We start from the raw sequence: 19,576 nt of genomic DNA on the forward strand, positions 1-19,576 counted from the left end.
CAAGAAAGCGCGCGGATAGTTGCGCAAGCGCATACGGACAACATCGCGAAAGATTCATGTACTTATACAGCATATGACAAATTATAAGCTCAATAAGAAAAACAAACCTTCACAAACCAAACGCGTGACAATAGGAACTCGAGACATTATGTCGTGTGTCCCACGGATGGCGCCATTTGTTCATGCATATATTTTCCTAGAGAAAATACATCCATGATTTACGATATGAGAGGGATTATTTAAGCGTCAACTTCATTAACTTCCAGTCCGTAAACCGTGGATAACCCGTGGCCAAGATGATGATCTTGATAGTGTTGTTAACGATTTGCCCGCGGCTGATGGTCACAATCGATAGATGGCAAGGGAAAAAATCCTACGATGGTCCGTAGGAAAAAAAACCCATGCGATCATGGTTGTCGTGAAGAGGTATTTAGCAAAGCAAGATGTGGTAGAGGGAGTGTGTCCTTGATGTAGGTTTCGCCTTTTATTTATAGATGAGAATTAGGGTTTAGATGACTTGTGAGTCAAGTTAATCATACAAGCCTTAACTCTACGTCATCAATCAATATTTTTATTAGATAATTATTAATAAATGTAAATAAAGAGCAAACGAAAAGGACTAAGCAAGAAATATAATAAATACAAAATGACTAAATAAGGAATAAGGTGAAATAACATAAATGTGTGTTAGTTTAATAGACTAGCCATGGTGCAAGTTTGAAAATAAAGGACTAATCACATAAATTAAAAAAGTAAAGCACCAAATAAGTTTTTTGATATAACTACAAGGACTGACCACATAATTTTTCCAAAAAATTTTATAACGGTAGTTATGGCATCATTCGATCCATATCAAATTCATTGGAATAGCTAGCCCAGATTCATTCTCATCTTTGTGTTCAACAGTTGTCCTTTCACATATTGAAGCCACAACTTCAGTGTATTCATCTAATACAGCTTGCATTAGGTAAGGCTTTAGTTTATCTGCAGACTTCATAAGTACACCTTCTCCCAACTTTCTAGCTACAGGCAGAACTCCTTAAATAAAATAATACAGAATTAAGGAATACTAATAATAACAGATTAGGAATAGAGAAAAATAAAATAAAAGTAAAGGTAATTTTATTAGTAAAGCTATCATAGACCTCACACCTCGTTATCTTTCTTAACGCTAGCAAGTAGTGGTTTGAGCATCGCAACTGAAATTTCTTCGCTTTCTTCCAAAACCAACACCATTATATTTTCCATTGACGAATATATGCATTCAGGATGATAGTCCCTGGAATAAACATCATTACATCATTACATAACGTTACATGAATGCTGAACCTATAAATTAAATAACCATAACACACCTTACTGATCTTAAAAAATGCTCAAACATTTCCACAATCAGTGCATCACAATTAAGATCAAGCATGACGACACATAATCTGACTTTGGAAAAGATTTCGAGTATTGAAGCTCTTTTCTCATAAGATCGGCTGGACTGATCAGCTAGATCTTTAAAGGTAGAAACAATCAGTTGAAACACATCCTGTGCATACATAAGACGTTTAGAATTAAAGACGAAAAATATTAATATGTGACTATCAAAGTCTAACAAGTGGGATGTATGGTATTATCATGTACCCTCATTTGGTCATCATCATAAGGTGGATCAGGCGCTGTAATTCTTGTTATTTGACTAATGCAGGAAGCAACTGCAACCTTCACATCAACATTTGAATGTTTCAAAAGATTATCGTGAATTAACGCCTTCATTGATGGTTTGAGTGCTTCTAGCATTGACTTTCTAGGAAATTGGTCAACCTTAGATAGAAGTTTCCCTACTTGCTGAAAAGAACAGATGGAAACCAATTGAATTGAATACATTTTCTTGCCAACAATTGTCTACATTTAATCAGTAATCACATAAGCAACTACATACACAATCAGCTGGTTGCCAAAAAATAATTTTATAAAAGAAGTTGCAAACATTAGAATATTCAAATTTTGGCTCCTGGATTCACATTGAAGTAAGCATAGTGATCCAAAGAATCAGCAATGTTCATATACAAACAGATAATTTACTAGAATTATTTTTCAAAATAAAAATTTTGGAGTTCTATCAACAAGACTGCAAGCTAATCTTAATGTTCTATTTCGCAATCTATGTAATACAGCACACAAATAGCTGAAAATCCTGAAATTACTCTAATTAACTCAAAACCAGTAAGGCATGCAACACACAAAAAATATATAAAATTAGAAACAAACTCTAAAATATATTATTAAAGAAAACTCAATCAGAGCTTACATCAAGAACAGAAAGCAGATCATCGATGGAATGTGATAACTGTATTCCTCTGTCTTTAAGCTGTTGTTCTAGCTCAACATCTGCAGACTCCATTTGTTCAATTGCGATCTTTTTAAACCAGAAAAAAATCTATCGATATCAACCTCAGCACTTCACTCCATTCGAAACCCTAACAAAAATCGCCGTAAAAAAAAGAAAATCGTGCATCGAATACAAAAATACGAAAGAGAACAAATATATAAAGCTATAAATATTTAGAATTTTTTGCTCCGCCTTATATCCCAATTTGCTAACAGCCTCCTTTATTTTCTAATTTGGCTTTGAGCGTCTTTATTTATCAAAAATTTGTAATCAGCGTCCCTCCGTCTAAATTTCGTTAAAAAAATCTGTTAACCCTTGACATGGGCCTTGCATGTGAAGATATTTTTTGTCATTTTATATTATCCCTCCCTTTTTATTTAATTATTAATAATAATATAATAATAATAATAATAATAATTAATCTATATAGTCATATAAATCTCTAAAATAATGATATCATCATTAAACTAATTACCCTTTAATTTTCATAATGATGATGTTATAATTTTATATTAATTTAATTAAAAAAATAATACGAAATCTTTTATAAACGGAAATACGAATCTCTCCCTAATTGTAAAATCTTTTACAGAACACCCAAATTTAAAGCATATTGTACAACTTTTATATAATAAATGTATTTTAATTTTCTACAAAAATTTAAAAGACATTTATTATTACTAATTATTATTATTATTATTAAAAACATAAATACTTAACTTTGAGCTAACTTTATTATTATTATTTACTTTTAATATAATATATCTAATTATAATTATTATATTATTAATATTCAAATATGGATTCTTTTTACGAAATTTATTCGTTACATATGTATGCGAAAATACATGTCTATATATTTGTAAAAACAACGACAAGTTTCTTAGTCAAACGGGTCATCAAAATAAATGACTTTAGCATTTACATTCACTTAATACCTAAAACATGTCATTAAATTGTTTCGCTTAAACAAACTCGTGATTTCACGGGTCATTTCACTAGTATTAATATAATTCTATTAAGTAAAAAAAACAAACACAAATGGACTTATTAGCATTTATACTATTTAAACAATTAAGTCCTAAACAAACACGGGCTAAGAATTGTTAGATTTTTTTTTTATTTGTATTCAGAAAGTATACAAAGTGGAAATATCCATCACAATTTTTAATAAATTCATTAAACTTTTATATTAAACAGTATCTTGTTAATGAAAAAATCATAACTCATAGTAAATAGCTCGTTTATTATGTGTAACGACTGATTTTTGTAATGTTAACATAGCGCTTAGAGTTTAAGCTTATCATATTTAAAATGTTAAATTAACTACGGTCTATTAGTATTCCCTTTTAAAACTGAGTTTTTCTATTAACTTTGTTGCAAGTACATGGTAATTCTGAAATATACAGTATCTATTAAATTTTTAATTTGATGACATCATAAATAAATTATTTTCTTTATTAAAAAATTTTAAAATAAAAAAGAAAAAATTAGAGAACATGTAGATGATGGCATTAAACAATTTAATTACTATCTATAGTATCTATTAAATTACTAATTTGATGACATCATAAATAAGTATTTTCTTTGCAAAAAAAAATTCAAAAGAAAAAAGAAAAAATTAGAGGACATCTATGTGACAACTCGGAAATTTTCGACCAAATTTAAACTTAATCTTTATATTATTTCGACACGATAAGCAAAGTCTGTAATGTTGAGTCTCAAAAAGTTTTGGAACTATATTCATGTAATCAATTACCCTTTGACTGTGCTCGACGATTCACAAACATTTATGTGTATATAGTTATGTATATATAATATATAGTTATATTAATTGAAAATGTTAACAAAGTATTAGATGTATAATACTTTACATAAACGTATTTGTTTCAATATATGTTTAATATATTTATCGACGGAATTAAAAGATAATATCAAATTATTGAATTATCAGATACATTGTGATATGATTACGGGTCTATGTTATGAGGTCCACTGTGATTTATGAAATCTATTCTTTTTGATAACATTCGGAAAATGGAAAAGTGATTTATATGTAAGAACAAATATGTCAATTAACGGAAACTAGACAAGGGTTAGTAGAGATTCCTGTTTAATTTTCAATTCATGTTTTATAATATTTTCCTCGTGACTTTGATAAGATAACTATGTTAACTTTCATTTTATTTAATAACGTGGAATGTAAATAACTTAGATGTTGGATATCGACAAGTTAAGTAACTCGACATTTTTCATTAAGATGATTTCATACGTTTATTTAACCTTTGGACTTTATCCCATGCTTCACCAACAGACTATAATTTAAAAACTTGAAACCTATTATGAATATATATAATTCCACTTTTCTAAAACGTTTTATGATATAACGATTTCCATTATTTTAACCTTTTAACGAAATGATTCTTAAATATATTTAGTTTTGGAAAACAAAATTATCATATTTATTTGATTTAGTTTCAGACGTACAAAAACGTTTTCAGTTTAAAAAGGACTTATTTATTATTAAAACGTATATAACTTTTATACATATCTAGAACCACTTTTGACAACTCATTACTTAACCAATATGATAAAGATAACGATATTTATATTTTATTTTATTAAATATATATAACGAATTTAATTAATATTATATATATTTATACGCGTATTATACGTACATAGTTTTATACTTTTACTATACTTTAACTTTACCTTTACTTTACTTTTACTTTACTTTAACAATTCACTTTAATATTTCATACTCTAATAATTCACTTTAATAATTAATACTTTAATAATTCACTTTAATAATTCATACTTTAATAATTCACTTTAATAATTCATACTTTAATAATTTACTTTAATAATTCACTTTAATAATTCAAAAATCTATTATAAATAGAATTCAATAGGTTTCATTATTTCATAAAAACTTGAAAATATATTTCTCTAAACTCTCTCAATCGATTTATATATATATATATATATATATATATATATATATATACTCTGTATTATTTCAAGATATTATTAGTATACATAAAATACTACGACGAGGTTCTGCTCGCATGTTTTCAAAATGGGTTTTGCGAGCGGGATATGGCTAGGGAAATTATGGGTTATAGCTATGGAGGTTATGGATAATGTTCGAGAGTATGCTCATGAGGTCAAATTAGTGTTTATAATCTCCGTTGCATCTACATACTTTCCTACAATATTGAATCACAATATTGATACGTGAGCACTCATAACTTAACTTTTTTATATTAGTAATGTATCCCTGACTAGTGCTCGAGTATATATAATAATGCATGCTTGTATGTTTAATTTCCTCGTTAAATAGTTTATGATAGATCATGAGTTTAATACACATACTACTGAGATAAGGTATATGATATGCATGTCGTTGGAAAGTTGGCGAAAAATCAATAACTTTTCATTTAGATATCGAATAATTTCGATGAACGGATTAAAAGATGTAGTCAATTGAATTATCTATAATTTTAAGTATTATTGTTAATATAATTATTATTATTATTATCTTCATTATTATCGTCGTTATTATTATTATCTAAATAATAATAATAATAATTATTATTATTATCATTATCATTATTAGTATAAATATTATCATTAAAAATTGTTATTGTTATTACTATCGTTATTATCATTAAAAGTTATTGTTAATATTATTGATAATATTAATATTATTATTAGTATTATCATTAATATTTATTATTACTAGTATCATTATCAATTAAAACTAATATTAGTATCATCTAATTATTATGACTAATATTATTATCAATATTATGAATGCGATTTAAAAGAGGACTAAAAGCTATTAAATAAATTGATTAGGAAATAACGAGTATAAGTATCATAATGAAATTAAAATATTGTATGATATTGATTTAAGAGAAAAATATCCTTTTTCATTATTTTTATCATTATTATTATTATTATTAAAAGTATCATTTATATTAAAACTATCATTTTTAATAGAAATGCCATTGTTATTATAAAATATCATTTTTATTATCATTTTAGTATATTAAAAATTATCATTTTGAATAGAATTATTACTATTATATAAGATATTATTATTATTACAGTTAATATTAAAAAGTATCGTTATAATTATCATGATTAGAATTATCATTTTTGAAAGGACCCGTTCATATACATTATAAACGATTCACAATAGTTGATTACATTGCGAGGTGTTTGACCTCTATATGATACATTTTACAAATATTGCATTTGTTTTTAAAAGACAATCTTTCTTTACATTGAAAATTGACAGGCATGCATACCATTTCATAATATCCACTATCCAACTATAAATTGATTTAATAATAATCTTTGATGAACTCAATGACTCGAATGCAACGTTCTTCGAAATATGCTATGAAAGACTCCAAGTAATATCTTTAAAATGAGCAAATGCACAGCGGAAGATTTCTTTAACACCTGAGAATAAACATGCTTTAAAGTGTCAACCAAAAGGTTGGTGAGTTCATTAGTTTATCATAATCATTTATTTCCATCATTTTAATAGACCACAAGAATTTCATTTCCAGTTCTCATAAATATATGTCCCATGCATAGAGACAAAAATAATCATTCATATGGTGAACACCTGGTAACCGACATTAACAATATGCATATAAGAATATCCCCTATCATTCCGGGATCCTCCTTCGGACATGATATAAATTTCGAAGTACTAAAGCATCCGGTACTTTGGATGGGGTTTGTTAGGCCCGATAGATCTATCTTTAGGATTCGCGTCAATTAGGGTGTCTGTTCCCAAATTCTTAGATTACCAGACTTAATAAAAAGGGGCATATTCGATTTCGATAATTCAACCATAGAATGTAGTTTCACATACTTGTGTCTATTTCGTAAAACATTTATAAAAGTTGCGCATGTATTCTCAGCCCAAAAATATAAAGGGTAAAAAGGCAAATGAAACTCACGCATATAAATATTGTAAAACTGTTAATAAAGCATTTGCATGTATTCTCAGCCCAAAAGTGTAAAGAGAAAAGGGGCAAATGAAACTCACCATACTGTATTTTGTAGTAAAAATACATATAACATCATTGAACAAGTGTAAGGTTGTCCTTTGATTCACGAACCTAAATATATTTATATACAATTATGTATTTGTTAATATTTGTCTAATACATTAAGTTAAGTCATAGTGTACCACAATCCTAATGCTCGAGTCTAATATGCAAAGGTCGATAAAAATCTAGTTTGACTCAAAATGAATTCCAAATTCAAATAATTATAATTTTTAAATATCGTCGTTTTATATTTTTTAAAATATTTTTAAAAGATTTAATAGAGTAGAATATAATTCATTTATAAATACCATTTTATATCAAAGCATACTTTTATATATCTTAATTAATAAAGTTTGTAAAGTGCAATAATATTAAAAAAAAATATTGTGATAGATTCTATTGAGGTATTTATATAATTTGTATTCCATTTTTATTTGATAAACTAGTATTGATAATAATAATAAGTAACAGTCGTGTTATTTTGTAATAATAAATATTATTATTTTATTAATAAAATTAATATTTATTTTTACTAAAAATGATATTATAAAATGGTAATTCTAATTATTGTATCTTTAATTTTCACAATACTTTTTAATATTAACATTAAAGTAATAATAATAATAAATATTATGATAATGAATATATTAATAACTATTTTATGTGATAATAAAAATAATACTAATTATAACTTTAACGATAATGACTATAAAAATAACAATTCTTAATGATAATACTTTTATTGATAATAATAATAATAATAATAATAATAATAATGATAATGATAATAATAATAATAATAATAATAATAATAATAATGATAATGATAATGATAATGATAATAATAATAATTATAATAATAATAATAATAATATTAACAATTAGATAAAAATTAGAACAACGATGTTAACGACGATAATAATAATCATTTTTACGAAATTTCAATTGGCTATAACTTCTAATCCGTCCATCGGATCCCTTTGGCATCTAAAGGTAAAGTTATTAATTTTTCACTAGCTTTCCAATGACATGCATATCTTATACCTTATTTCATCCCTAGTATAACAACTTTTAAGATTCAACATAACCTATCTAACGGCAATATCAAATATACAAGCATGCACAATCCTATATTCTCGAGCACTAGTCAGGGATACACTATTAGTAAATAAAAGTTAAGTTATGAGTGCTCACGTATCAATATTGAGGTTCAATATTGTAGGAAAGGTACGTAGACGCAACGGAGATGATAATCACTAGATTTGACTTACGAGCATACCCATAAACCATACCCATCACTTCCATAGCCATAACCCATAATTTCCCTAGCCCTATCCTACTCATAAAACTTGTCTCGAAATGACCCGCTCATGACCTCGTCGTAATATTTTATGTACAAAAATACTAATAATACTAATTCCTAATAATAATAACAATAATAATAATGATAATAATAATAATAATATAATTATGAATATATACGGAGTAATATTGATGTTTAATGAAAAGTGATTTACAAACACAGCGAAAATCGATTTTATAGGCAAAGTTCACCACCTACCCACTTCCATCACTTTTGGGTCCACACGTTTTTTTTTACAACCGTAGACACTCATTCTTAATTTCATGGTTAAGATAAATAATATTAATTAATATATAATATATTAAATCTTTTGAATTAATTAAATATTATATTATATTTACGCTCATGGTAAAAATATAATTTTTACAAAAATGACACGGTCGCGGTCTCACGACTCATGTACCACTTTCGGTTTTTCGGGCGCACTTTCGTACGTTTAGAAAACTAGCCTTTTACGTTACGTGACGTGTACCTTTTACAAAAATTAGACTTACTTAACAATAAATTACCTTTATAAAAATATAACTTATAAAATTGAGTGTTGTGGTCATTTCCTTCTATAAATTAAAGTCTCGTTGTTTGTCAAAATATTTTATTTTAAATTAAACATTTTGTGACACGTATCTTTATTAATAACTAGACCTAAATTAATTAAAAACTAACCCACTCAAAGTGTTACTTAATCTTTTGAGTATTTTGGTCATTTCCTTTTATAACTCATAGTCCCATTATTTATCAAAACACTTTTAATAACATTAGTTTAAATCAAAACGTTTTGTGACTAATTTAAATTAACATTTATAATCTTATACATATTTTTGAAATATTTATCTAATAACATACTAGTTATCCTTTCAAAACTAATTATATAATTTAAGATCCTTTACAAAATCGAAAATTCTATAACGTTTATGCTTTAAAACTTAATTTGATTTCATTCTTTTATGCGTAATCATTTAGTTTAATTTCCTTAACTTTCTAAATAATATAACTTAATATAACATATCAAATGGGTTTATCTAGTCAACGAATCTTATCCCAATTATTCCTTCTATATGATAAATCGAGTATTATGAAATTCGATTCTCCACTAACTTTTGTCTAACTCTCGATAAGTGACACCTTGTTCTTATTCGAAGATCACTTCACCATTATTTCCGAATACCGTTAAAAGTAAGAGTTCTCTAATTCAAAGTGGACCTCATAACCGAGACTCGTAATCCTAATTCAATGTATTTGATAATTCAATCATTTGATATTATCTTTTAATCTCGTCGATGAACTTACGTTGAACAAATACCTTCATGTAACATATTATTCATTCAATACCTTGATAGCATTTCCAAGTTCATATGATAGATCTCATAGCTTATATTCATAATAACTAATCCGTTCAATGTTTCATTAATATAACTCAATTTAAAATCAGACATATGTATATGTATATATATATATATCTATTTACACCTAATTGTTCGTGAATCGTTTGGCATGGTCAAAGGATATTTGATTACAAAAATATAGTTTCAAAACTTTCGAGACTCAACATTACATATTTTTGCTCATCGTGTCAGGAACATATAAAGATTAAAGTTTAAATTTGATCGGAAATTTCCGGGTCATCACAGTACCTACCCGTTAAAAGAAATTTCGTCCCGAAATTTGATAGAGGTCGTCATGGCTAACAGTAAGAATGTTATTATGACGAATGTAAACTGATACATAGAGTTTTATCATCATTGAGTAATATAGATAACCCAATTTGATTATGCGAAGAGTATAAATGAAGCTATCGCAAAAGAGTGAAAAATGAATAAATGTAGGTTTGACTTAACCGGCGGCGTGTTCAAGATTGCTTTCCGGAATTTAAGGAATTTAGAAGAAATCTTCATAATAAGATTTGACTCTTCGGTAATTAAGGAGATTTAGATCTTCTTTGGTTGAACGCAATAATCTGCTTCGATTGTTATGTCGGATATTTCCTTATAAATCCGCCTTCTCCATTTCCTTACGACTCACACCCTCTATTCTTTCTTCCTCAATTCATACTTTAAAACATTCGTTAATATGCTCCATCCCATCCTGATCCTTGATATCCTCTTAACGTTCATATCCGTCATTCTTCTTATTAATCTGCCACCAGAAGAATCTATTTACTTTTACTATACCCTAGGGTTTATAGTATTTTTAGTTCTCCCGTGTCTTTACGTTGCTATATGCATCGATATATACGGTTTGTAATATTTCGGGTTGTTGCTAGATTTTTATATCTTCCCTGATATTTCGATGTCCCTGCTTCTGTCTTCTATAATCATCATCATCCATAGTTAATGCTCTCTTCTATTTGCTGCGGTTTATACCCCACATTTCCATTTCGAAGCTTTGTCCTTTCGTTTCTTCTTCTTGCGATTAAATAGCTCTTGTAATGGTCCGAAATTCATATGTATGGATTTAAGAAGGAATATAGTAATTGTTCTAAGAAGGAAAGGGTAATGGTAAATCCTGATTTTTTTAAATTACCAGAATACCCTGAAAAAGACCGAATCATCAAGAAATAGTTCCTTGATATGTTTAGAGATTAAGTAGAATGTAAGAGTCGTGTAAATGGTACATGATGACGGTATGTCCTGTGAATCATCACATCCATTAGAAACTCAGCATGAATTACTTTAATATAATGACGTTGATCAAGTGTCATTATATTATACTAACTCATGCATCAGTTCCCAACACTACTTCAAAACATTCATATTTGAATTTTTCAGAATTTAGAAACTAACACAGTTTCTTTTATGTTGCAGATATTACCGAGAGATAAATGATCTCAGATAAGGATAGTGGTGAAGATATCTCCAGAAATATGAAGAATATGTATAATGGGAGATACGAAGATATCTTATAATATTTAAGATATGATGATGATGAAGAATATCTGTCCGTGAAGGTTTAGAATAAGAAGTAAGGTGTTTGCTAACGAGTTCATTAGGCACTGAATCATTTGGATCCTTTGAAGGCAGAATCAGTCTCTGTGATTTGTCCACGGCTTCCTTCATACTTTGCTCAATTCGTTTTTCAGTACCAAATCCTTTCTTTTTCTGAGCTTTACCAACTCACTATCTTTTATCATCAAACTTTTGACCGTTTAAACCATCTACCATTTTTATGTTTCCTCTGCATTTAATGCTATAATATCTGAATCTCTGGTTATCAATCCGAGGTGGGTTCAGAAGAATCGTGTTTTAGATGATTAAACGCTGGTGGTAATATGGTGGAATATGAAAGGTTCCCCAGTAATAATGACGAAAGGGCAACGTATCTATCGGGGTTATAATAAGACTGGTCCGACTGAAAAATCGAAGTTGACTTGCTGGAGCTGTGACAAAATTGGCTACTTTGAAAAGAAATCGAAATGTTGTTTTTGCTAATAAATGAAAAAAAAATTGGATGCGGGTACGTGTAAAACTACGACCTTGGTTTCGAGAGCTTTTCAGGTACAAGGCTTCGGGTAATGTGTGGTTGGATCATCATCTCGATTGTTCAATGTTTGAAGTGTCTTCCGGAATTTCGAAGGGTTTTAATTGCAGATTGTCATAGTCAATATCCAAATGATGGAATTGTCCTGACTCCCGAATGATTTTCATATTCATCTGAGTGTTACGATTAAAAGTGACGTTCTATCACAGTTTTGAATTCAAAGTATAGCTTTGAAAAATATAAGGATCTAAGAGCGATGATTTCGGTTGTATCTCGAGTTGAATTCTGAAATTTCCAAAATCAGAATATGTAATTAGATTCGAATGAGTATGGTTATTTTGATTTCTATAAAGGAATGAATATTGGTATAGTTGATGATTGTTGAATCAGAATTGAAGAACGTAACATATTAATTGTGATTTTATATATCTCTCGGGTATTACCTACCCGTTAAAAAAAATTTCACAAATAATATTTTGAACCAGAGTGTTCATTACAATCTTTATAAAAATATATGTGGGTATATTTTCTTCAGATGTAATACAGATTCAATGAGTTGATATCATACTAAGCTCATCTGATTTTCGGCTTGAATTAGAAATGAAAAATCTCTAAAACATTAGAGATTACATAATTCTTGCGGAGTATTTCACTAATGTAATCAATACTTCAATATTTATAAGTATTTCCTTAGTGAATCATGCTGATGTTTATAGAACTTTTGTTAACTTCGCAAGATACGAATGTTGTTTTCCAGTAATTTTCGAGTACATCGAAGATGAAAGTGTAAAATCAAACATGTTATTGAATGATACACTTGATTTATTATGAAACCGAATTCATTTAATTGAAATAGAGGTTGTAGTTAACGATGGTTACGTAGCTAATGAAGGATGTACATCATAGCATATTAGTAATATGAATTAACCAGATAGTTAAGTTTCATACATAATAGCTTAGTACAGAAGGATTTATTATGGTTTAAAATTTTTATATATATATATATATAGGATATACATATAAATTCTTCGGAGGAACTGAGTTAATACTTCATAACTCATTGATACAATATACTCGTTATTAATTCGTAATGGTTTCCACAGTGATTTGTTTTTTTTTTTTTTTTTTTTTTTTTTGAACTGGCAGAGCTTGTGAGGTTAGAGGTGCTGACGATTCTAACGATGTTGACAACACAGACTGTGTTGACGAGGCTATGGGTACCGCTGATGTTGTTTGGTAAAACAAGTCTAGCTTGTAAACGGCGCATCATTCTTGACAGGGTTTCGATTCTTTTTTCTATCATCTCTGTCCACTCATCTGGTTTATGGTTAAAGCTGAGATAGATAATCTCTAAAACTTTAGAGATTACATAATCACCACAGAATGTTTCTCCGATGAAATTATGAATCAATACTTCATCGTTTGTTGTTGTTGGTACTCCTTAGTATCTTTGGTGCGTGTGACGTTGATATCCGATATACAAATTGGGATATTGAGGTATGTGGTGCGGATGTGATTGTTGGTGGTGGTAATGATCCTGTTGATATTAATAATGGTGGTTGTTGTTGATGCCGGTGATGCTGCTGGTGCTTATGATATTGAGGCTTGCGATGTTGATGTTACTGGCGGTACTTGTTATGCTGCTGGTGCTGCTGATGGTGTTTGTAACCTTCGTACCGTATTCTCCAAAGCCACTACCCGAGCGCGAAGCTCGTTGACTTCTTCTATCACACCGGGGTGATTATCGGTTCGGACGAGCGGATAAATATAATCTAGAATTTGGTGTAGTATATAGTCGTGACGAGATGCTCTGGAGATGAGAGAGAAAATGGTTTCTCGAACAGGTTCGCCGGTAAGTGCTTCAGGTTCATCGCCAAGAGGGCAATTTGGTGGATGGAAGGGATCACCTTCTTCTTGTCTCCAATGATTGAGGAGGCTACGAACCCATCCCCATTTCATCCAGAATAGATGATGGCTGATTGGTTGATCCATTCCGGTCACACTGTTTTCAGAGCTCGAATGAAACTCCATATCGGAAAAGCTATCATACTCTGAGGAATTCGAACTGGTTGAGGGATCCATCTCGTATGATCAAGGGAATGAAATTTTTGATATGAAATAGATTATAGGAATTAGATTTAGTATTCTTCAATACATAATTTACATATGTATATATATTACCAAAATCCCATAAATTACGGAGGAATCTTTGAAAAATGTCAGTCAAAGTTCACAGTAACAGATATGCCAGGATAAGATTTCGTCTATACACTATTATGCAATAAATGCAAGAAAACGCGTCTAGACTTAAGAATGATAAGCAGGTAATTTTTCTACAGATGATAAGTAGATGATTTTCGACACGAAATGATAAGCAAAAACTTTTGATATGCAGACAAGGTCGAAGTCCAGACTCACTAATGTATCCTAACGACTTATCAGTTAGACACACTAATGCAGACCTGGTTCGCTAAGACCACCGCTCTGATACCAACTGAAAGGACCCGTTCATATACATCATAAACGATTCACAATAGTTGATTACATTGCGAGGTGTTTGACCTCTATATGATACATTTTACAAATATTGCATTTGTTTTTAAAAGACAATCTTTCTTTACATCGAAAATTGACAGGCATGCATACCATTTCATAATATCCACTATCCAACTATAAATTGATTTAATAATAATCTTTGATGAACTCAATGACTCGAATGCAACGTTCTTCGAAATATGCTATGAAAGACTCCAAGTAATATCTTTAAAATGAGCAAATGCACAGCGGAAGATTTCTTTAACACCTGAGAATAAACATGCTTTAAAGTGTCAACCAAAAGGTTGGTGAGTTCATTAGTTTATCATAATCATTTATTTCCATCATTTTAATAGACCACAAGAATTTCATTTCCAGTTCTCATAAATATATGTCCCATGCATAGAGACAAAAATAATCATTCATATGGTGAACACCTGGTAACCGACATTAACAATATGCATATAAGAATATCCCCTATCATTCCGGGATCCTCCTTCGGACATGATATAAATTTTGAAGTACTAAAGCATCCGGTACTTTGGATGGGGTTTGTTAGGCCCGATAGATCTATCTTTAGGATTCGCGTCAATTAGGGTGTCTGTTCCCAAATTCTTAGATTACCAGACTTAATAAAAAGGGGCATATTCGATTTCAATAATTCAACCATAGAATGTAGTTTCACATACTTGTGTCTATTTCGTAAAACATTTATAAAAGTTGCGCATGTATTCTCAGCCCAAAAATATAAAGGGTAAAAAGGCAAATGAAACTCACGCATATAAATATTGTAAAACAGTTAATAAAGCATTTGCATGTATTCTCAGCCCAAAAGTGTAAAGAGAAAAGGGGCAAATGAAACTCACCATACTGTATTTTGTAGTAAAAATACATATAACATCATTGAACAAGTGTAAGGTTGGCCTTTGATTCACGAACCTAAATATATTTATATACAATTATGTATTTGTTAATATTTGTCTAATACATTAAGTTAAGTCATAGTGTACCACAATCCTAATGCTCGAGTCTAATATGCAAAGGTCGATAAAAATCTAGTTTGACTCAAAATGAATTCCAAATTCAAATAATTATAATTTTTAAATATCGTCGTTTTATATTTTTTAAAATATTTTTAAAAGATTTAATAGAGTAGAATATAATTCATTTATAAATACCATTTTATATCAAAGCATACTTTTATATATCTTAATTAATAAAGTTTGTAAAGTGCAATAATATTAAAAAAAAATATTGTGATAGATTCTATTGAGGTATTTATATAATTTGTATTCCATTTTTATTTGATAAACTAGTTTTGATAATAATAATAAGTAACAGTCGTGTTATTTTGTAATAATAAATATTATTATTTTATTAATAAAATTAATATTTATTTTTACTAAAAATGATATTATAAAATGGTAATTCTAATTATTGTATCTTTAATTTTCACAATACTTTTTAATATTAACATTAAAGTAATAATAATAATAAATATTATGATAATGAATATATTAATAACTATTTTATGTGATAATAAAAATAATACTAATTATAACTTTAACGATAATGACTATAAAAATAACAATTCTTAATGATAATACTTTTATTGATAATAATAATAATAATAATAATAATGATAATGATAATAATAATAATAATAATGATAATGATAATGATAATGATAATAATAATAATTATAATAATAATAATAATAATATTAACAATTAGATAAAAATTAGAACAACGATGTTAACGACGATAATAATAATCATTTTTACGAAATTTCAATTGGCTATAACTTCTAATCCGTCCATCGGATCCCTTTGGCATCTAAAGGTAAAGTTATTAATTTTTCACTAGCTTTCCAATGACATGCATATCTTATACCTTATTTCATCCCTAGTATAACAACTTTTAAGATTCAACATAACCTATCTAACGGTAATATCAAATATACAAGCATGCACAATCCTATATTCTCGAGCACTAGTCAGGGATACACTATTAGTAAATAAAAGTTAAGTTATGAGTGCTCACGTATCAATATTGAGGTTCAATATTGTAGGAAAGGTACGTAGACGCAACGGAGATGATAATCACTAGATTTGACTTACGAGCATACCCATAAACCATACCCATCACTTCCATAGCCATAACCCATAATTTCCCTAGCCCTATCCTACTCATAAAACTTGTCTCGAAATGACCCGCTCATGACCTCGTCGTAATATTTTATGTACAAAAATACTAATAATACTAATTCCTAATAATAATAACAATAATAATAATGATAATAATAATAATATAATTATGAATATATACGGAGTAATATTGATGTTTAATGAAAAGTGATTTACAAACACAGCGAAAATCGATTTTATAGGCAAAGTTCACCACCTACCCACTTCCATCACTTTTGGGTCCACACGTTTTTTTTTACAACCGTAGACACTCATTCTTAATTTCATGGTTAAGATAAATAATATTAATTAATATATAATATATTAAATCTTTTGAATTAATTAAATATTATATTATATTTACGCTCATGGTAAAAATATAATTTTTACAAAAATGACACGGTCGCGGTCTCACGACTCATGTACCACTTTCGGTTTTTCGGGCGCACTTTCGTACGTTTAGAAAACTAGCCTTTTACGTTACGTGACGTGTACCTTTTACAAAAATTAGACTTACTTAACAATAAATTACCTTTATAAAAATATAACTTATAAAATTGAGTGTTGTGGTCATTTCCTTCTATAAATTAAAGTCTCGTTGTTTGTCAAAATATTTTATTTTAAATTAAACATTTTGTGACACGTATCTTTATTAATAACTAGACCTAAATTAATTAAAAACTAACCCACTCAAAGTGTTACTTAATCTTTTGAGTATTTTGGTCATTTCCTTTTATAACTCATAGTCCCATTATATATCAAAACACTTTTAATAACATTAGTTTAAATCAAAACGTTTTGTGACTAATTTAAATTAACATTTATAATCTTATACATATTTTTGAAATATTTATCTAATAACATACTAGTTATCCTTTCAAAACTAATTATATAATTTAAGATCCTTTACAAAATCGAAAATTCTATAACGTTTATGCTTTAAAACTTAATTTGATTTCATTCTTTTATACGTAATCGTTTAGTTTAATTTCCTTAACTTTCTAAATAATATAACTTAATATAACATATCAAATGGGTTTATCTAGTCAACGAATCTTATCCCAATTATTCCTTCTATATGATAAATCGAGTATTATGAAATTCGATTCTCCACTAACTTTTGTCTAACTCTCGATAAGTGACACCTTGTTCTTATTCGAAGATCACTTCACCATTATTTCCGAATACCGTTAAAAGTAAGAGTTCTTTAATTCAAAGTGGACCTCATAACCGAGACTCGTAATCCTAATTCAATGTATTTGATAATTCAATCATTTGATATTATCTTTTAATCTCGTCGATGAACTTACGTTGAACAAATACCTTCATGTAACATATTATTCATTCAATACCTTGATAGCATTTCCAAGTTCATAAGATAGATCTCATAGCTTATATTCATAATAACTAATCCGTTCAATGTTTCATTAATATAACTCAATTTAAAATCAGACATATGTATATGTATATATATATATATATATATATATATATATATATATATATATATATATATATATATATATATATATATATATATATATATATATATATCTTTTTACACCTAATTGTTCGTGAATCGTTTGGCATGGTCAAAGGATATTTGATTACAAAAATATAGTTTCAAAACTTTCGAGACTCAACATTACATATTTTTGCTCATCGTGTCAGGAACATATAAAGATTAAAGTTTAAATTTGATCGGAAATTTCCGGGTCATCACAATTTTATCATAATTAATATCATCATTTGTAAATATAAATATTGTTATTATTATTAGTAGAATGATAATAATAATTATTATTATTATTACAAAATAATACAACTGTTACTTATTATTATTATTATCAATATTATTTTATCAAACAAATATGTAATACAAAGATATTTTTACCACACGTAATATAATTACATTAATAATACATATCACCATGTTTTTATAATATTGAGTGAACTGTATAAATTTTATTACTTAAAATATATAAAAGTATATTTTTATATATAAATTTTCATATAAATTTTTATTTATTAATAAATGACTTGTATTATTATTTACTCTAACAAAATTTGATAAATATATTTAAATATATATAACAACTATATTTAAGCTATATAATAAATACGTATGAATTTTTGGAAGTCATTTTGGGTCAAATTAATTTTGTTGACTTTTGCATGATAATCTTGAGCATTAGGATTGTGATACACTACGACTTGACATGAATTTGTTAGACAGATATTGACTAATATATAAATATATATATAGGTTCGTGAATCCGGGGTCAACCTTGCACTTGTTCAATGACGTCATATGTATTTTTACTATGAAATACAGTATAGTGAGTTTCATTTGCTCCCTTTTTAAATGCTTTTGCAATATATATTTTTGGGATTGAGAATACATGCGCTATTTTTATAAATGTTTGACAAAATAGACAAAAGTATTCGAAACTACATTCTATGGTTGAATTGTTATATCGGATATCGCCCTTGTTGAACTTGGTAGCCTAAGAATTGGTGTTTATTATAATTGCCACCAATTGACGCAAATCCTAAAGAT

The 19,576-nt window shown here is 28.1% G+C and overlaps 1 pseudogene; it reads right to left on the reverse strand.

The window, feature by feature from the left end:
- Positions 1-838: 838 nt before the first annotated feature.
- Positions 839-2,392, reverse strand: LOC139888353 (sister chromatid cohesion protein PDS5 homolog C-like; annotated as a pseudogene).
- Positions 2,393-19,576: the final 17,184 nt, after the last annotated feature.

The sequence above is a fragment of the Rutidosis leptorrhynchoides genome, chromosome 2 (assembly GCF_046630445.1).
Source record: "Rutidosis leptorrhynchoides isolate AG116_Rl617_1_P2 chromosome 2, CSIRO_AGI_Rlap_v1, whole genome shotgun sequence".
Classification (NCBI taxonomy): Eukaryota; Viridiplantae; Streptophyta; class Magnoliopsida; order Asterales; family Asteraceae; genus Rutidosis; species Rutidosis leptorrhynchoides.